This window comes from Aphelocoma coerulescens, chromosome 11, assembly GCF_041296385.1.
Source record: "Aphelocoma coerulescens isolate FSJ_1873_10779 chromosome 11, UR_Acoe_1.0, whole genome shotgun sequence".
Taxonomy (NCBI): Eukaryota; Metazoa; Chordata; class Aves; order Passeriformes; family Corvidae; genus Aphelocoma; species Aphelocoma coerulescens.
Genome location: NC_091025.1, coordinates 5414320 through 5435837, shown reverse-complemented (window position 1 = coordinate 5435837; position 21518 = coordinate 5414320). Strand labels below are relative to the sequence as shown.

General features: G+C 40.9%; 1 long non-coding RNA gene across 13 annotated transcripts in view; it reads right to left on the bottom strand.

Moving 5' to 3' along the window:
- Window positions 1-1099: 1099 nt before the first annotated feature.
- The window catches only part of LOC138116896 (uncharacterized), a 197206-nt gene continuing 176787 nt past the window's right edge, over window positions 1100-21518 (bottom strand). For 11 of the 13 annotated variants that reach the window (XR_011154381.1, XR_011154377.1, XR_011154384.1 and 8 more), the window contains one exon: window positions 19635-19985. This is a non-coding gene — a long non-coding RNA (uncharacterized lncRNA). Of the gene's footprint in view, window positions 1294-17515; window positions 17622-19634; window positions 19986-20228; window positions 20692-21518 lie in introns of those variants that run through there. The other 2 variants (XR_011154378.1, XR_011154382.1) reach the window with 2 other exon arrangements.

Sequence of the window (21518 nt, the reverse complement as noted above, 5' to 3'; positions counted from 1 at the left end):
GCAAAGAATTCAAGATCCATGGTGGTGTAAAAGCCCTTTTTAAGAATGCATTCCATTTTTCCATTTGGTACCCTGGTGGGCTGTCTGGAGTATCCACATTGGTTAAAGCAGAGATGCTGGGCACTGAGCTCGGTGCCCTCCTCCCTCCTGGGAACAAGGCTGGAATGCAAACTGCATTGTGCACTATCATAAAAAATGTTGGCTTGGTAAAACATCTTCCAGGATGCAGGATTTTCTTTTTGTTCATGTTGATAAGGAACAACCTTCTGGGAAATCCAAAACCAGGGGGCTTTTTTGTCTGATTTTTTGGTTTCCAGTATATTGAAGGGGGAAGATGCACTGTTTCTACTATGATTTTAGAGCTTACATTAGGATTTTACAGGTGTCCAAAAGTCCTTGGTAACCTGGCTGTGGTTTTCTGATTTTCATACACCAGTGCAACAGTACAGTGAAGTCCCAACAAAAATCAGTCACTTTTTGCTGTCTATACACACAAATAACCAGAGATAAGTCCTGACCCCAGACAATCTAAAGCATCCCACCTAAGGGCAGTATTTTAAGAGATTTGGCTTTCATTTGTAATTTTACTTCCATCTTTGAAAATAAGAAATGGGAAAATGTGAGGCTGGTGAAAGGAAGGCTAATTTGCCTGGCTTCCTTCTTGTAGGTTTTACTGAATTATCCTGCTGCCCTTTAGCCATGTTTTGGTATTAACTTAGCTGTAGGCTTAAGTCATGCCAAAGGCAGGAAGGATATGAATTTTAATTAGACACCCATCTCTCACTGAATCCTCCTAGGCTCCTTTGAAAATCCAGACCCTAGAGCTGTCATGTATGTGTGCGTGCTTGTTTCTGGGCATGTTGTATATATTTGTGCATACACAAATCTACATAAATAAATAAAGTGACATGATCAGATTTTCAAAGGCATCCAATCTTGAGAAGCACCCCTGTAGCTCTCAACAAGAGTTGGTGCATGCTGAGCTCGTGTGAAAAACCAGCCCAGATCTCCAACTCCAGGGAACGCTGAACTTTCCACAGCCGAGGCCTGAGACAAACACACACAATTTCTGATCACAATTAAGTTTTAATTGCTTTAATAGATTCTGATCTGGGGATGGGCAGAACAATGTAGCTTTCTAAATGGTTGGCTTTTCGGTTCAAACCCACTTCTGCTAAGCAGTGACAGCGTCAGGCATCCTGCCAGCCTGAGTCCAGAGGGCTCCGAGGAACAGCTCACAGGCTGTGACAGGCTGGGGCAGTGGAGGCACTCAGGAAGCCTGCTGTACATTTCCTATTATGTTAAAATGGGGTGAAAAAGAAATAAAGTTAAACAAACACTAGAAGTGCATATTAAAATGTAAATGCAAGCTGTATTTATTTAAAGGGCGGCTATGATTGCTTAATTACAGATCTTTAAAAAAAAAAAAAATCCCTGGCGATTTTTTCGTCTAAACAGCTTGTTTTCTGTGCAGGGCTAGGAAGGCAGGCAAGGTTTATGTTGGTGATGACACAGCTATTGTAATCAGCAGTTTCAAACCTGGTACCTATTTTCAGTTTTGATTAAATTGGCTAAACTACTAAAAAAGGCCATTTTTAGTTATTCACACAAGTAACAAGCAAGAGGACTCTAGTATGAGTGTAAAGGAGTGAAAGCTCCTAGGAGTGCTTCTGAGAGCATTTCTCATGGCAGTCAGCCTCACTGGAGACAGTCTCCCCACGGTCACAAAGGGCAGACTTACTTTGAAAAGAAAACAGAAACACAGAGTTGCAAAACCACAACTTCTGACAAAGGCAGAGACCGAAGTGATATCCCACTGCCTTTAAAAAAAAAAAAAAAAAAAAAAAGGCTGGACTCAACTAGAAAGAATTCAGTAAGTGGCAAAGAAGAATCCATGGATTATGGATGAAAGCAGTGCACCCAAGAAGTTAAACTGGAGCCTGACAGGCCTGAATGACTCACTAGCATGCCAAAATGGCCATTGGAACTTTTCTTTTGACTAACAAATCCCTCACTCCCACGAAAATTTTCTCTGTAGCTGACATCACCAATCCCTTGCCTACAACCAGCATCTTTCCCTTGTTTCCCACATTAAGGAGAGCCTTGGATCATCACCACCATAACTCAGCAACTGCAGAAACCACAGTATGGAGAAGCTGGAACATTCTTGAGTGTGGGAAACTTTGTTTTGAAGAGGTCACTTGTATGCAGGTCAAAATGATCCTTCTCTATCCTTATTTTCAGTGTGAGCAGTTTATGGAGCAACATTTTGAAAGTACTTTTTTTAAGTGGAAGGTGTCTCGCTGGAACAAAAGGTCCCTTCCAACCCAAACAATTCCAGGATTCCATGATTCCATGAAACAAGCAGAAAACTGCAGTTAGTATCAGCTGTCTCCTGAATAAATGCATAGAGCTCTCTAAAACAAAAGCTGTTTAATCAAAGTACTAGTGATCTACTTTTTAAAATTGATAATTCTCCCACATTTTAAACCAATGGCACTTAAAGGGGATAACATATAATAGAGTGCAGTGTTTTCCAAACTACTGCAATTTTTCAGGTGTCACAAACACAAATCTATTGACTGATTTATACTAATTACTTAAAAAAGATGCTCCAGGGCAAATCACACACCCTCAGTCGATTTACAACAGAGGCCATTCTGTAAGTGACAAGGTGTGCACCTACTTTTGAAGAGCTGTCAGACTGAAAAGAAAATAAATACTGAACTCAGAGAAAATATATAGAATATATGGTTAAGCAAACACAGAATCCTCATCATATTGTTAATGTTAACGCATATTTTCTTTTTCATCATCCTGCAAAGGCAAATGTCACCACAGGTATAAATACTAAATTTACATAAGAATTAAAGTGCTAATTCTTATATTTCCTTGAAAAATACTTTTACAGTTTCTGTGAACACATAGCACTGATGACAAGACAGATACCAGGGCAGGCAACCTCACAGGAGCACCACACAGGTAAGGGAAGCACAAAGGGTCCTCCTGATGCCATGAAGGATTGTTTGCCTTTTCTTTTATACCCCTGTTATACCTTTTTTACAATTTCTGTATTTTTTGTGCTTTTTGCCTACATTCTTGGACTTGTTTGTCAAGCTAAGAGACTCAACATTTTAGAAGCTTCGTAGGTAGAGGATAGTGTGCCCCAGACCCCAAGGTCCTCTCCAGAACACATTCTGTAAACTGAGATAGAACCATCCAGGGGAAGGTTCCTTGGGGAGGGGGGCTCACTCGAGCCTCTCACTGGAGAGTTTTTGATAATTAGTAAAACCTATCATGTTATACCAGATCCTTTGCGTTGGTGATTTGCGGGGTGCATTTCAGTGCATTTGACCTGGACGTGTACACCTAAGGATCCTTAAAATAAATACCAAGGTAAAATCCCTTTTCCCCTTCTAACCATGTTTGACTCTTGATTTTAAGACGAGGAAAAGGCATCACTCCCCTCCTATTTTGTGATTCATGGGGGATGTTCTGTAACACATACAAACAAATCTGATCCCTAACAAATCTCTGCTGCTCGCTGACATGATGTGCAGCAAGCTGGGATCACTCATTTGGAAAAGAGATGGAACAATTAACAGCCCACAGTGACAGGGTCAGGATAGAGTCCAGATGTTTTTAAATGCATTGGAATAAAATTTATTTTTCCAGAGGGAAAAAAACCAAAACCAGGTAACCATTCATACCTCTGTCACGTGCCTGTTGGAATCATCAGGACAATATGGCCCTGTGGTTCTGGGAAGAGGCTGGAGCCCAGTTCAGCCACCAGGCTGGTTGTCAGCAGTGGCTGGGCCAGTCTGTGTGCAGGCTCCCACACTGGTCACCAAGGTTCCTGACTCTCTGTGTGCAATTACACATTAGCAAATGGCATAACCAGGTGGGACACAAGGGTTGACAGGCCAACAGTCTTTTTCACATTCCCACAATATGATAGAATATAAATACAATCAAAGCACAATTTGCATTAGCACCAGTGGTGAAAAATAGGATGCCAGCATTGTCTAGCACAACAGCTGTTCGGCATCTGAATGAAATACTGTATCCAGTATTCACCCATCTCATAACATGATTTTTGTAAGTCTCAGAGGTCACCTAAATACATTTATTGACTTCATTATTTTTATATAGGGAGAAAAAATTGATGGTGCTACAGAGCTGAGCAAATAACTCACAATAAAATCTTTATTCAATATATTTCATCTTTTTTACTGTTCCTGCAACACAATGAAATTCTTACATTTAACCATTATCTAAAAACACTATCCAAGAATTTCTGCAGTAAATTTTTTTATGCTACAAGATGTTCTTGGAAAGTTCAGAGTGAATGTTTACCATTACAACTGTGTTTATTATTTAGATAAACCATGCAGCACTCTTTCTGTTCTCCATCTGAATTACACAATTCATAGTACAATGTGACTTGTGAATTTTACTGGTATCTGTACATGACAAATCCATGAACAGTTGGTTAGAGTGGCTCAGATTCTGGGACTTGTCAATAAGTAATTTCACGGGGAGTAAAATTAAAAGCAATTTGAAAGGATCACATCCCAAGTTTCCTATCCAGAGGAAACAGAGACCAGAAAATGTGATAGCAATGCACAAATCAGAGGTTGATTAGTTGTACATATTCTAAAATAAAACTCCCTGTGGCATTTTATATGAGAGCCTGGATATATTTGGTACCCTTTTTTTATTTAAAAAAAATATATTCCATTTCACTGAGCAAACCATTTCACTCATATCCTGAGTGGGAGACAGCCAAATCTCCTCAGATGCTATCAGTTACCCCTGGCCCCTTGGCAAAATCTGGTGACACCTTAGCTGATGAATGTATGAAAGGAGAGAATATAAGTAATATTCCTGAAACCAATACTTTTTGCGTGAAAAGTGCAGCCCGTGACACACTCAGGTAAGGTACATCATTAGGATTGTTCAGCACACAGTATCAATTCCTGCTGCTAGAAATGGGTACCAATTTCACAACATGCAGCCCTGAAAAGCTGGTTTGCTTCAGCGAGCTCCTCTTTGGATCTTATTTTGAAGCAGACTAAGGAACTGAGACAACCTCAAGTACAGTTATGTACCTCTTCATAATGCTCACAGGGATGAAACTCTTCAAACTGAATGAGGTCTGAAATTTGCCTGAGAATGCTTTACCCATTCTTATTGAAACAAATGAACCAACGAGTGAAACACAGAGCTGATTATGACTACAAAAATAACTCAAAGCAAGACCCCCACTGACTCACACAAAGGGATGGTTCATTGGCTGTGCAGGGTGTAAGGAGGAACAGCACAGATGCCAATTGCACTGGGGACAGAAGGATGCTGAGCTGTGTGTGTATGGACAAGTTTTATCCTTTAACAGTGCACAGGGGATTCTTCAGATGTCTGCTCAAAAGAATTTCAGTCACAGAAATGCCTCTTCTATGATGGAGAGAAAAGATACAACAATTTCTAAGGCCCTAAATAAAAAGCCAAGTCTTATCCAAATGTCGTCTGGATTTTCATGCATTTCTGACCACATTAAATTTGCATAATAAGTCCAGGAGATCTAAGTGAAGTACTACTCGATTTTTGTAATTGCCAAAAATACACCACAGGAACCAGACAATGACAGGATATTATGGTATGAGAATACTACAAGGAGGTACCACATTCTCATGATGGGCTCCTCTGTACCCAACCAGGAGCAGCTCTATGAACTACAGTTAAGTTCCAAACCTTTTCCTCATTAATATAAAAGTAAAGGTCTAGCTCTATTTCGATTTCATAGAGATCCGCCCCCCCGCCATGGCACTTTTATGGTTTTGGTAAAAGAAGATGGAGTTCAAAAATTCCTGACAGAGATAACAATGGTTTCATGTAGTCTGCAGACAGTGGCAGGGAAGGGTAGAGAAAAGCTCTGGCACCGATGACATCCATGTTCCACAACGTTTCTATCACTGATACAGAAGTACTATGACACTGTCAATCTTACTTTCTTTACAATCCTTTACACCCCTTACTAGCACAAGTGATTTCCCAGATGATTGCTTGGCAGAGGTTCAATGGAGGTGCCCACACACCCACAGTCCTGTTTCAGTGGATACTCTTTCCACAAAAGAACAAAATGGATTTGTCCCTCTAATGAACTCCTCTTGATCTGACACATGGGACACGAACGGCAGGGTATCAGTTTAATTTCTAGCAGCCACATGTCTCTCAGTTTGCCCAGTCAGTGGAACTCTTCCCTTTGTGGGCAACCTCAAAAGAATGAAACAAATCAGGGAAGTGACTGAAGGGAAGCACATGGAATATTTTCCTTTCTATCTGGAGAGTCTTTCAGGGAGACTTCAGAGTGACAAAAAATAAAAACAAGGCTAAAATCCCTACTTCCATGAAATCAGTGGGATTTTTGCCATTGACTCCAGAGGAACAAAAATTTCTTTGTGCAATACTTTGAAAAAGGCTGCATCCAGTCCTGTTCAGTACCATTACCCAGTGCATCAGCCCTGGCTGCTACTGATTTGCACCAGGCAGGAATCTCATCCCTGTATTGCCAAGATTCACCCTCTCTCAGTCCTCATTGTTACTCACCAGCCTGAGCCTGTGTTGCAGATAAATAGTGGGCTTTAATCCCCAGGACTCTCAATCCAGTGCCTTTCACCACTGCCAGATTCCCATTTTGTTTTGTTTCTTTAATACGAGCTTACAGAAGAAGGAAACTGATAAACTTCCTCCTGCTTAGATTGCAGGAGCACAGGATAATATAACAAGTTAAATGAAACATTAGGAGAAATAGAAAGCACTTTAGAAAACATGCTCTGCCTCTTTAACATTTCAAATTTTTCTTTTAACGTAAAATTACAGCATAATATAAGAAAGGAATCCAGCAAGATACTTTATCACAATACTTGGGCAACTTTAACTCATCTCAAGTGTTATTATAAGAAATAGAATTTACTGGTATGGACTTATATTCAATAGCACTCCTTCCCTTTTTAATGAAATGTCATTATTCCAATACAAATCCTTTCATTCTGCAACCCGCTCCCCCCTTCATCTCACTATATTTCATTTCCTGCAGTTATGTGATATTATTGCCTTTTTTTTCCACAGCTATTGATTTAGGTGTATATGGTTATTACAATGCAAAATAAAACAGTTCCCCCATCCATTCTACCTTGTACCATTGAACATTAACTTAATTTGTTTCAAATCTGCATTTGATTTGGCAAGGAAACCATTTATCTTTATGAAGAAAGCCCTCATAAAGTAGGGACTTCAGGAGATCACTGCTTTAAAAATTTAATAGCCTTGTGTCTTATACACTAGAAAAATGAATTAAACCTTCAAATATTATATGTCTCAATGTAACCTTTTTGCATTTCATACTATGTTTAATTCATTATATCCCAGGAAAAAAATTAGATAAAACCTCACTAGATTTAGGGTGGTAGTTGGTTCTCAGTTTTGTTTTGGGCTGGGTATTCCACATTCTAGGATTAAAAGTCTTTCAATACAGTATTAGCAGTTGGATGCAGCTGATGTTCTTGGGATGGAGCTGGCTGTTGTGCATCTAATTTTCTTGGTTTGGTTCTCAGCACTGATAAGAATCATTAAGTCCTGAAGCCACCAGCAATATCTTTAAGGATGATTTTTGTGGCATGAGCAAAGGACAAGCTTTCAGAGTTTAACGCAGTCACAAATCAAAATATTTTATGTATTATCATTATAAATGGAATATTTGGACAGCAATGTAGCATAGGGTGACTTTTGTATGACTGGTGAATAAATAAGGTAGGAAGCAGAAATATCTATGACTGCAATGGAAAAGTTCTGGTTTACAAAAACAGTCACTGTATGATGAGGCTGATGAAAAACACCAACAACAAAGCGAAAAAATCAGTTTATCTGAGTTAAAACTGAGAACTGCTTTAGGTACTCAAGACCCACATTTCTCGGAAAAAACAAATATTTCACATTTTACATTAATATAGTCATTCTGGACATCTTTTAAATGGTGGTTTTCCTTTCTTCAGTTTGTTTTTCTGCTCTCACCAACAAGAGCTGTGTGACTTTCATGGATTCATTAACAATTCATTTTTCGCCATCACTGAACACACCAAAATCAGCTGCAGCCGGAAACTTAAATACCTTTCAGGGCCTGGAATCATTGGCCAATGTCTGCAGTGCCAGAGGGAAGATAAAGGTCCCCTTAATAGACAGATCTGCTGATCACACTGAGACCCCTGAGGCAAAACTCCAGAACTGGAGACACTAAACCTCTGAACCCCAGCATTCAGATTTGACCATACCCTGGCACAGCTCCTCCCACACTCCATTTCTGTGTGCATTTGGAATTCACCCAGGATCATGAATCTTGGACCCAGGATCATGAATCTTGGACCCAGGAGTCTAGACAGCAGCAATCCTGCTACTCCCTGTTCTCTCCCAGATGTTCTGCTCACTCACACACCTCTTCTGTGACTTCTTTTGTCAGAACAAGCTTAAACCCAAAAAAAAATAAAAAAAATAAAAAAATAAAAAAAATCCAGCTGCTGAGGTTGATTCCTGGGAAGGGATTCCTGGGAAGGTCAGCTTCCCAAATACAGGTGACTGGAAGAGCAGACGTGAGGCAGACTGTGAAGGTAGACAGCTCATATGGCTTGGTCTGGCTGGATCTGGCAGGAAGTTTAAGCCTAAATTAGCAAACCAGAAACACATCATCAGGCTCAAGTCAAGACCTAGCAGTCAATAAAACTGTGAGTAAAGATTAGATCACTTACTCAGATGAAGAGCTATAAAGGTAAAAATACCCAACTCTAGGCAGGTTGACCTTTGTAAACTGGGATGAAAGGCACAAGCTCAGTATGGCACACAAAGTATAAATATTGTATTGTCTTGCTGCAGAAGTATTACCAACTAATTAAAGTTAGAACTATCAGCACTGAAAAAAATCACAACCAAAAGATACCTAAAATAAGGAGTCTTAAGCAGAGAGGCATCATGAAAGAATGAAAACTTATGCAGAAGAAAAAGCATCTCAGAGTACCCCTTAAAGAGGACAACCAAGTGAAAAGAAGGGGTAATAAAACAGTCAGAAGTTGTGTAAGTAGGGAAAGCAGGAAGCTCATAATGTTCAAATCAAAAATAAATTCCCCATCAGAACAACTTACATCAGCCTGCAACGGTGTATTACGGAGCTATATTCTTTGGTACACCTAAGTTTTATTGATTTTATAACTATAAAGAAAACAGCAGACACTAGAAATACATTGCACATGTCTCATTACAAATCTCCCTGTCTGTATCTTAGAACATTCTTAAGCTGCATTTAGCAAGCAACCTGGAGAGCACTGATATACTGTGTACACATATTAGAGACATGACTGTATTTGCCTATTTCTTCCCAGTAGGTAACAACAGGCTGTTTTCATTGGATGATCTCCAGAAATGAAATCAGAGCACAGCATTGTGATTACTCAGCTCATACAATGAATTCCCAGGTTCAGTAAGAATAAGTAACATTCTAATTTAGAGTTGATATTTGACACTGTATATGAGGGGAGGGGTCTACTTTCCATTTTCTCCTTAGACAACAGCAGTAAACTGCAAAACTCCCTGCTAAAATGTATGATCTTTGGAGAATGCTAATTGACCTACTAAAGTTGGCTTATTTTATTTGGTGAAATTTGCTTATCACAGGCCTCTAGGTGCTCTACATAAACAATATAAATGAAAATAATGAATAGACCAAATACCTAAGTGACAATGGGGACCACATCAATAGCTGTCTGCCCAACAGAATTCACCTCAAAAGAAACTGTATTATAGCATCTGATCATTTCAGAAGAGGGAACTTTCCCCCCTTCTGAGGTTTGTTTTATTTCCAAGCACAGGGGGATTTGTTAGTTTGAGGCAGATCAGGTGTATCCGCCCCTTGCAGACTGCAGAGCACAGCAGTTCTGTGGATATGAGTACATGCAGAAGGGATGCCATCCTGTGGGTGTGCAAAGTGGATATTCAGGGAGGGCAGCCGATCCTGAGGAGAACAGAACACACTCCCACACTGCCAGGGTTGACTTCTCCAGTGCAGTGGCTGGTCTGAGACAGCAAACAGAGCAAAGCTGGTTCAGCTCACAGCGAATCTGGTGGTTCCCTACAGGCCTGAGGACAGGCACAACAGCAGCAGAGGTTATCTCTGATTTTATGCACTTTCCAGAGTAGAGAATTTCTCTCGAGATAATCTAAATTATTTTGTTGTTGTTGTTACTATTTCTGTGCACGGAGTCTGGGGAGATTTCTAAACAGGATGAAATGAGCACATCATCTTCTCATGGAAAGGCTCATCCAGCAGCATTGTTCTTCTCATGAAAAGGCTCATCCAGCAGCAATGTTCTCTCTAGGTCAATCAAGTCAGAAAACAAACCACATATGTAGGAACATGGGAAGGATCTGAGAGCAAACCAGTCACCCAGTGTGAGTCACCATAATGCTTGAGGGATATAAACCATGCAACTGCAAATTTAATACTGAAATAACCAGACTAGACTTATGCTAGGTAGCTAACAAAACAAAGTTCAGCATTGCTTCATTAACCAGAGGCTCAGGGAGCTTCACTGCTCCCTCTGACCTTGCCAGGTCCAAGCTGCTGGTGAGCTGGAGACTCAGGTGGCTCTACAGCCCCCTTGTCCCACAAGAACAGCTCTGAAATGCCAACTGCCCTCCCTGATGTGAGGGACAGAGGGCAGGCCACCCTTCACTTTGGAAAGCAGAATCCCAGGCAGGAGCAAACACTGCCTGCCAGTGTCCCACTGACAGCACCCCAGTCGGGATATCAGACTGTCGGCTGTGACGTCTCTGTCACTTCATTCACAATTCCCAGAACTGTGCAACACAGCTGTCTCAAAACCTAAGTGTTTCTGCGGATTTCCAGGCCAGTGAAAGCAAAACAAACAATAATACCTGTTCATTGTAGATTTCATACCCCTTCAGAGCAGGTACATGGGGTTACAGACATTCCTCTTCTTCATGGATTTAAAAGTTTGGATGGGAAGAAGCCTCATTCAATCTCCTGCTAATACAATATGAAGCACTCTTCACAGCTGTAATTTCCTGTAGCATCTAAAATGTTTCCTGTTAATATTTTCCATGTTGTTGCTGTTTTTATGAAAAAAATCCCCTAAATATTAACATTTTCAGATGGCAGAATGGAAAAAGCTAATATAACTCTTAGAGACACAGCATACAAATCCAGAAATAGATCTAAAGGCAGATTTCTCAGCACTCCCTAAATTCTGGCACAGAGAACAGACCAAAACTCCAGTCCAACCTTCTGCTTTTCCTCACTCAGTACTCAGATGTTGTAATTTGACCTCGATTCTAGCCAGAAGACAAACCTAATTTCTGTAGCGTAACACAGATCATGAACCTTTATTTTATCATTGTGTCCATACTAATTCTTCCATTCTCCCATTTCCATGGCAAATAATAATCCTACCTTCCTTATAATGCTTGGAGGAAAAAGCTTAGGCTCTTTTTCTGGGAGGTAGATTATAAATACTAACTATAGTTACTCTGTGCTCTTACTGTTGAGAGATTTTAGCTCAATGGGAAGTTTGAGACAGAGAACAATAAACACAATAAAGCTAAAAAGTAGCCAAAAACTAAAACTAAACTAAAATAAAGAAAACCCTTGGGTTTTAGTCCTGTAGTGGCTCTCAGCTACCCTCAAAAACTCCATTTTAAAAGATTTAATGACTGCTCATTTTGTGAGCACCTAAAGGATGAGGGATGTGTACAAAGAGGACCAGGATTGTGCCCAGCATTCCTGGGAATTTTATTGCCCCAAGAAAAGTGGAACATGCCTGACCCTTGCAGACAGCAACAGACCCAGTGAGTAACTTCCATTATTATTTTGCTGTTTCTTTGTCCATGATGCCTGGAGGGCTGAGCCAGCTTGTAGGAGCATTAGTTTGGCTCCCCTGGTTGCCCAGCCCAATTACTCAGCAAAAACCAGTGGGCTGATGGCTCATCTGGTAATGGGAACTCAGGGACTGCCAGCCCTGTCAGTGAAGCTGGGTCATTTATACCCATATATGTGTCTGTCTGTCTGCCTGTGTCACCACCTGGCACAGGGTTACAGGATTTATGCAGTGGCTTTTCTCTAGCTAAGCAAGAAAAATACCAAATTGGACATTTTTGCAGGCCTGTGCACTTAGTTCCTGAGTACAGTGTGCAGATTAACATTTGTTCATGTATTTACCAACTCTTGGCCAAATTTTCAGTAATGATCTCTACAGCTGTGGACATAACTTGTGTAGTCATAGACCATGGATATTGGCAATCAAATGTAAGTGCCCACAAATCTGGGAAAGATCTAACACGGGATCAAGGCATACCTTCTGGGAGTGTACTTGTTCTGGCTAGGCACTGACTTATTCCAGTGGAGAAAACAGTGAATTTGTTGAGATTCTTGGTAAACACAGTACCAGAAGGCAAGCAGACTAGACAGAAGATACAAATGTACCTCTTGTTTCAGAAAATCTTGCAAATTGCCCTAGTTTGTGGCTTATATGGACAGTGAAAAATTCTCACTCTTCCCAGACAGCATTTGGGACACTGCTCAATTTAACATTCTATGCAGCTTCTGAAGAACTTTGTAACATTTATCATTTCCAATAAGAAACTTTTCTGCACTGCGAAAATGCATGTGATTTCAGCTTTGTCATAAATCAGTCTGTAAAATTTCTAGCCAGTTTTTTGTTAAAAAGTGAAAAGAACTCACCAGTGTGGTCATCTCGTGCCGGGAATGTGGGGCTGGCAAAGCCCTGTTCCAACAGGAACAAATTGTGACCCTCTGGGTCACTCTGAATTGCACTGTCCTGTACACAGAGGTCGATTAAATCAGTTAGATGGTATGTGGGATACAAGTGAGCCTCAGAGTCCTTCCAGATACCAGGGACTCCTTATTTGCCCACCTTTTTTCTGTGGACAGCTGCAGGCGTTTCTGCCAGGCTGGCACAGAGTGGAGCACGGGGCCCACGGATATTTGTAGATTAGTCCTGTAGAGTGCCACTACCGGGTTTTTCAAACTTGTGATCACACACCCATACCTTGCCAATTGTATCTCTTCATATTTGGATTATTTAGATGCAAATCCAGTGCAGATAGCAAACTCCCCCTCTCTCAGAACTCAATCGATTTTAAAAGCATGCGAGCGAAAGCCTGAGTGCTCAGAGTCTTTGCAAGTGTCCATGACATGAAAGACTTTAAGTGACTGTAAGCTATTTTCCTTGCTGTCAAGCTGCCAGACAATTTTCTTGCCATTAGCACATGCCTATACAGGCCAAACTAATGCTTGCTTTTTTGGACATATGTGAGGAAATAAATGTAATTACAAGCAAGATGTAATCACAATTGCTTTACTATTAAAGCTGCTGTATGCTCTCATGGTTTAGTTAACAATACATGTAAAAAGTGGAATTGCTTGATGTTCTCAGAAAAGGGGAAAAAAGATAAATATGGCCTCTTTCATTTATATCTGTGAAAACACAACATTTAAATGCAGAATTTGACTTTCCAAATATCACACCAAAAACCTTTTAACAAAAACAGCAGGGAGAGAAAGCTCTTTAAACCATGATATTCCATGAAGGATTATGAAAATAGAGGTCATTGCAAGAAAGAGAATTGCAAATACAACTTGAAAAGCTTCTCACATTTGTAAATACATCGAGGAGAATTTATTCTTCTCTGGTTTTGCTACCAAAGGATATTTACAGGTTCCCAGGGAAAAAGGAAGAAAAAAAAAATGACATCAAATTTGATATACTCTGTGTGGTGCAACATGCTGATGTGTAGTAGTAACACTCAACTGAGCTTCAAAGGAAATGAGTTTTCTAGGCTGGAGTTACACATTACAGGCCTGATCCTGACAACACACTGAGCATTTCCTGAGAGCTTTCGTGTGCCCTGAGCTCTCACTGAATTCAGAGACAGCTTTTGATTTCTTTTGGTGCTGGATTATGATCAGAAATAATGAGACAAAAAATGTAGAGTGCTTCAAAGCAAGAGCTGAAGCTCATCTTCTTACTGAGTCCATCACACTGAGGCTCCTGCCCTTCGTTAGGGCTCTGGAGTGATGAAATAGGAACAATTAGGATCCTAATAACCAAGGGAATCTTGGTTTGTCTGCTAAGACAACCCCAGACTCACACAATGACATCTCTTACATACCCAGCACGAGAACAAAAGGCGTTTGGGACACATGCATAGGTGCTTTGGCACACTGCTGACACACAAGTGGCTGAACACACTCCCAAGCCTTTGACTGACAGCTCTGATTAGCAGGTTTCAGTACCCTGGATCAGTGAGGTCTGTTTTTCAGCAAACCCCAAGTACCAACATTCTTAAAATTACACCTCTTTAACGCACAGGCTATCCTATTTCCAAGGAACTAAGCCCACTGCCATGTGTGGAGGACATGCAGGCAGCCCCTTCAGATGTGAGCCATGGGAGGTGCTAATTTGTGACAGACACAGCCAGCAGGTCGTGTTCTCCATCCACTGCTGATGAATGATTCCCAAAAACTTCAGAAGTTCAGTTCAGGTGTTATGTGCACTCTCAGATGACCAAGGCATAAAACTCCTGACTTGAACTAGGTTATCTGAAATTTCAGATATTTCTAAACTTGCGCCGTGAAAATAAACTGGAATGGAGTGATGCTACCAGAACCAGCCTGCCCTACCCAAACTTTCTGTGGCTGCAAATACTGGAGAAGGTCTCTCTGAAGTCTCTGTCACAGTACAGATGATAGTTATCCCCACTGAAACCAGATCAAACCCTGCTCATCTCTGCAAAAGGCCACATCTAGCTCTGTCTTTGCTGCTCCAGCCTCACAGTTTTGCTTGAACTTGGCAGACACCTTACAGCTGCAAGGTGAAACTGAGGACTGAAATCAAGAGCAAAGCTCTCACAAGTTTTAGCAGAACTAGGATTTCACATTATGATTTCCTTCTGTACAAAAAAAAATCAAGGGGAAGATGGAGCTCAACTTCTCACTGCCCAAACATCTGATACCAATAATACTTCTTTTACTCTGTCCAAAACTATATTTAAATTGCATTTCTGGCAGGTTTTGAGATGTAAGATATAGATCTCCTGCTATCACATCAGATGTAGTTTCCTTCAGAACTGTTGAACCAGATGTAAAATGTGAGAGATGTAAAAAGTAAAATAAAAACCCTGCTCAGAGTAAAGTGTTTCTGACATGTGGCTATTATATATGGGGTTTTAGATGGATATCTCCACTCCAGCTATTTAAGAAGGTACACAGTACCATAACTCTATTGGAGCTGATTAGTGCCAGCTACTTGTGATCAGTAGGAATTTAAAAACCAAGGGCTGCCAAACACTAACAATTTATAAACTGTATGCCAGCAATGTGCTGCAACCGAATATTCTGTAGTGCACTTAATTTCAAAGTAGAGCCATATTTAGAACACTGGGGGGGGGGCTGGGGCAGGGGGAGAGAGAAGCTAATATATCACACCAGTATTTGATTTTCAGCACTTAGAACTATACATGTTCTGTTTCTTACTGACAGAGAGAACCAGAGGCACAGAGTGAAAGGAATTCTTGCGAGGTTGTCAAGCAGTTGCACAGACAACAGGTACAGTTGTAAAGTAATTCTCCCTTTTCAAGCATAAAATTGTCTCTTACAAATCTCAGTCGCAAATGTGTGTAGGTAAAGATTTGAGTTACAAATGAAGAGCAGTGAATGAGTTCTTTGGCAGCAAAGGTGAGTCAAAGCACGGGCGACACCAGGGAAGAAACAGCTGCACTCCCAGCACATTAACATCCTGATTGTATCCCACTCCCCACAGACCCAATGATCACTTGCATGACATTCAACACTGTCTGAGGAGCAAAGGAATTTAACCAACTGTCTGCTCTTAAGAGAGAAGGGCAATGATTCTCCTGTCACTAGTTTTATCTCTTTGCAACCCCTTTTTAGTTCAAGGAAATCACTCCTGATTTATTGTACTGAGAGGAGTATTAGTCTGAGCCTATTTCACTGCAAGACCACAAGTCCTTCAAAAAGTAGGGCTTCCAGTCTCCCAGGGACTCAAATTTGTCCCTCCCTGGTGACTGTGTGTCTATTAACATCCCAAAGACACTATGCTGCATAGTGCCTTCAGTTATATACTGCACCATGGACCACTCTAAAAATTAATGTAACCGTGTCGTGTGACCAAACCAAGAGAAAAAGAAGTGGGGAGAAAAAGCTATAAAGGCAGTGCATCCAATCATCAGGAATCAAAAAAGCCTTCTGAGAAAAAAAAATCCAATGAGACAAAAATTCATCCTGATCCCAGGAGAAAGGAGATGGCTTTGTCATCTGGAGCACCCTGACACCAGCTCAGCGACGCAGAGATGGACCCTACTGACAAATGGGCACAGAGTTGAATCTGCTGCAAAGCAAAGAAGGCCCTTTATATCATTCTTGTCCATGAAAGACACCCAAGGGATAATTTATATCTTTTTTTACTCAGAACAAAAGATGCCCACAGCTTAGAAAGCCAAAAAGCCTCACTGAATGGAACTGAGCGAGAAGTAGAACTAAATAAAATTCACCCATAATCCTTGTAGTTAGTTTCTATCTACCCAGCATTTTCTGTAAGCACCTAAATCCCCTTAAGTAAACACAATATCCTGAAACTCTGTGCTTAGCCAAGTTCCTTCACTTTTAGGAGTTCAAGGAAGCTAAAATGCAAATGAGAACTTTGACACGCTGACGCCCTGATGCAAGACAAGAGGCACAGAAACCAAGCAAGGAGCCCCAACACGACTGGAGAGCAAGGAATGTGATAATTCTCATCCTTGCTGACTTCTAGCTAGTGCTGCTTGGATACTTTAATATCATTGTAATTTGTAATTGTTCAAATTGATGACATCCCAGTTAATGGAGCTATAAAAATTTACACGAGGCTCAAGGCTCAAAGGCATGCCTGTAGGATGGAGCATGGGGATTTGGGCAAAGGCAGTTAAAGTGGCCTCTTTGCTTCATTCAGGCATAAATTGGGCCATTGTAATAAAGGTCTGAGAATGCTCAGGGAATGAGTTTTATAGTGCCAACAGTCAGGAATCTTTCACACTGCCACTGGCAGGGCAACTTCAAACTCTCTCCACTGTATATGGCATACAGAATCACAGAATCACAGAATAGGCTGAGCTGGGAGAGACCCACAAGAATCAAGCCCAACTCCTGGCCCTGCAAAGGACACCCCAACAATCTCACATGTGCCTGAGAGCATTGTCCAAACACTTTTTGAGCTCTTTCAGGCTTGGGACTGTGACTACTGCCCTGGGGAGCCAGTTCCAGTGCCCAAACATCCTGAGATTCCCAGAGACCTAGCATGGGAATCCCTGAAAACATGTTTGGAGCATTTCACCCCAGTACAGCCAGCTGAGAGGCAGCAAGCTGAGGGCCCAGCAGTACCTGTGGTTCTGAATTCAGGGCCAGGACTGTTGCACGTTCTGCAGGAGCACACGTCATCCTTTGGGCACAGGAAGAGTCGCGATACACCCTGGTTTACCCGAAGGGCCTGAGCAGAAGTTGTGGAGTTAGATATCTGCGATGACAAATGTAAAGCTTTCTCAATAGGTATTTTAATTTGGGATCCTGCATGGAACTGCCACACCCTGGTCCTGCAAACACAGTGTGAGATATGGCAAACATTTGGAAACACACGGAAATCCAGATGTTCTCTCATGTAGTACTGGAAAAGATCAGTACAGACCATGTTCAATAGATGCCAGTTATGATCTTACATATATTTTTAGAGAAATGGTGCAATCCTTAAAAAAAGAGAAATTGATCTTAATGGTAAGTGACATTTTAGTTCAGTCACAATTACAATCAACCAGACTTACTTTTCGCATTAGTAGCAGGATATGATCCTTAAGTTCATACAGGGTTAAGTTTGTCATCCTCAGAGATTTCTTAATGACCCTTGTTATCTAAACCCTGACTCAGAATGGTGGCTGTGGATTATGTTTTCAATGCACATCCTCAGACATATTAGGACACGAAGTGAACCTGACAGGGAGAAGAATATTTCCTTTCTCCTCTGAAATGCCCCAGGAGGGTTTTCTGCAGGTGACCTCTTCAGACCTTGGCTCTACATTAGAGTTATTGTCCTGAGAGAAGATTCAGTTAAAACACACAATTCATTTCATATAGTGCTCTTGAGTTTATTCTTGGTGGCAGCTAACTTGTAAAATTTTATTATGGATTCTTCTTTGGTTTGCTTGATGGAAAACAATTATTCTATCATCAAGTCTAAATGATATACCTTGCTAGACTACACAGTTTTCTTTCCATTACTATTTTCAGATAAAATGTTAATTTCTGCTTAGAAAGAAGTTCTAAAACATCCTTCCTAACATATTATCAATATATTAATTTAGGTGTCACACTTCTAAATGGCTGTGTTTAAGAAGGTCTTTTATCCTTAAACAAGACTTATGACTTCTGAATACAAGCTGTTGACTAAAATAATTAGTAATAATAATAATAGTAATGATGATGTATCAGTATGCTGGTGTCTCTTTTGAGAGCAGAGCTGGCTGTTGTAGGCAAATCCACAAATGCTAGGTAAGAGTTCACCTATGCCTGAAACTGCCTACACTGTCACCAGACAGAAAGACACAGAGCAGCAGAGTCCTACCCTGGGAAGTGAAGCTGCAGCACAGAAAAAGATGCAACTCCTGCCCAAATAAACAGGCTATCTCTGAGAAGCAGCTGTGTCTCCAGAGCCCTGCTCGGCCCCAGCAGCAGCAGGGACCAGTTGGAGCAGCAGGGCCCTGCTTTTCCAGCTCAGCTCTCCGGACAGGCTGCTGCAGCCGTGCTGCTTCCAGAGCCGCCCCGTCCAGCAGTGACTCAGGTGCCTCTGCTCATTGTTACCCAGGGCAGGTGTACCCCAAGCAACTCAGAGGGTTTGAGAAGGGCTTTGCTGCCACCTAGAACCGAGACTACTAAATCCCAGTTGAGAAGAGAAGCTCTAACCCTGTTCAGGTGTGGGGCTCTCAGTCAGTAGAATTTTCTCCGCAGCAGGCCTGGCATTTACTTGGGGGGAAATGTTAATGACAGCAGAGCTAAGCCCATACAATTTATTTACAAGCATGTTTTGAGATGATTGTGAAGTGTAACTGACCTTGAAATACATTGCTCTATGAGGACTTTGGCAGGGAGCTATTTTTATGCTACAATAAAATTTCCAGTGCTGTGACCCCACCCTGGTTTCGTGCCATGGCCTTACACCTGCTCAGAGTGACAACCTCCAAGCTGAGGCAAGAACCTAAAGTCATTCTCTCTCTTGCCTAAGCCTGTGAGTTCTCTAAGAAATAGAAGTAAAAGTGGATAATGAACATATCTGAAACCTCTTAAAACTTCACCAGGGTTAGAGAAAAGAACCCACCTGTCTGCAGTTTCAGGTGCACTCACTTGTAACTGATTTCTCAAAAATGGATACGTTTTTGTTAGACAGGCCTATTTTCTGGAAAAACAGAGTACTTCAGACATTATGTGCCCTCTTTCTTTTATACAGACACATGCACTGGAAGTCTGATGCACATTCAAAGCAGGTAAAAAAATCTCACTGATTTCAGGAGTCTGTGGTTACAGGAGGTTGAGCCTAAAATATCTGTATCAATACTTTTCTTTTCAATTCCCAGGCAACAGTCATTTAAATTGATGTTCACCTCTTATCCTACAAATTTGCTCTTCCTAAGTTACTGTTACTGGTAGAACTTTCTCTTGCAAAACAATCTACTGAAGAATTCACAGATACTTACAGAGCCATTATTCACATATTTGTTACATATCAAGTGAAAAATCCGGGCTACTAAAAATATTATGCAGCTTCTTCAGTGCAGTCAGATTGCTCTGATAAGATGGCAGATGCAACCTAGGAAATTAAAGTAAAGCCAGTGCAGTGGATTTGTATTTTGAATCTGGTTGAAAGCACAACAAACATTTAAAGTAGCTTTGTACAAAGGCCATTCCCAGGGATGAATCTTGTTTTGTAGCAATTATCATGGTGGGGTCAAAGTCTGTTGAAAAAACCCAGGCGTCCTAGAGGAAAATGTTCAGAAGGTGATTTTATTTAAGGCTTATTACAATGCCCTAGGAAACCATTCAGTGGGGTTTTTTCATGCTTCCATATACCCTTGAATATCAATTTGGAGGCATGCAGAATTATATGATTCCACGGAAATTAACATGGTAATGAATATTAACATGACAATTAATAATACACTTAAATGTATGTCATGCCAAGTGAGCATGAGTGAGCCAAGAATGAACCAAATGTATTGTACCAACTAACCCCCCACAGTTATAAGACAGAAATGAACAGCATTTTGTAATTATACACAGTGACATATTTTCTCATATCTACTGCCAAAAAAAATATCACTTTTTGGAATTAAAAGAGAGAGCAGCAAATAGAAACAGCTATGTCATCAGTAATTGCAAACATGTTTTCAGCTCCAGCTTCTGATAACCATCCAAAGGCGTTCTTTTAATTGGTAAAATTGACAACTGTCCAAAAATAGAGGAGTCCTTAAGGGCCATGTTCACTCCTAACAAGTCAGATGAAGAAATCAGAGTACCTAGAAAGTTTTGCAACGAGATGGGAATTAGCAAATAAGCAGTACAACTGAAAAATAAACAGTGCTGCTGCTAAAGGGGCTTTTCAGATATTACAAGACTACATTAGCTTTGCCCCATGGGGTCTGATCAAGTTGTCCATGAGAGATGGACAACAGATTGACTCACTGTATTTAAAATATAACCACCTCTCACAGGAACACTAAGAGGATTGCTTAAGACAAGTCTTCTTAACACTGGCGCTCTCTACCATGTGATAAAACAAGCTGATGAAATCCAAAACAACTTTAGAGATGATAGAGAGTCAGAGAATTTGGTTTCAGAGCTTTACAGCTAAAAGATGCTTTTGTAGGGCATTGTTCTTAGATGTGGGTGAGATCTCAGTCCAAGATGCTCCTCAGTGGTAGTGGGAGAAGCTGATGATCCCCCACTCCACTCACAGGAAAAGTGGCTCATGTGAAAGCGGTCTATAAAACCATCCAAAGGCAGGCAGAGGGAGACTCTGCCAGGTCTCCTCTGCAGGCAAAAAGACATTTCATCAGCGTGATCATGTTTGAACATTAATCCTTACTTAACAAGGATTACTGCTTGATAACATCACAGGCAAGCAGGAAAGTAAGGTCCCTACTCTGAAGTTTCTTATCTAAAGAAATTTTGTCTTTCAAGTATCATGCTATACCCCTGTTAAACGAAGCCAGAAGCCCACAGACTCTGCTCCTCATTGACTGAACAGGAATTAGGACACTGAAAGCACGGGTGTCTAGGGAATTCAGAACACCAAAATATCTGCAGGTCCTAGATGGCATACAAATAATGAAAAAACCTTCAG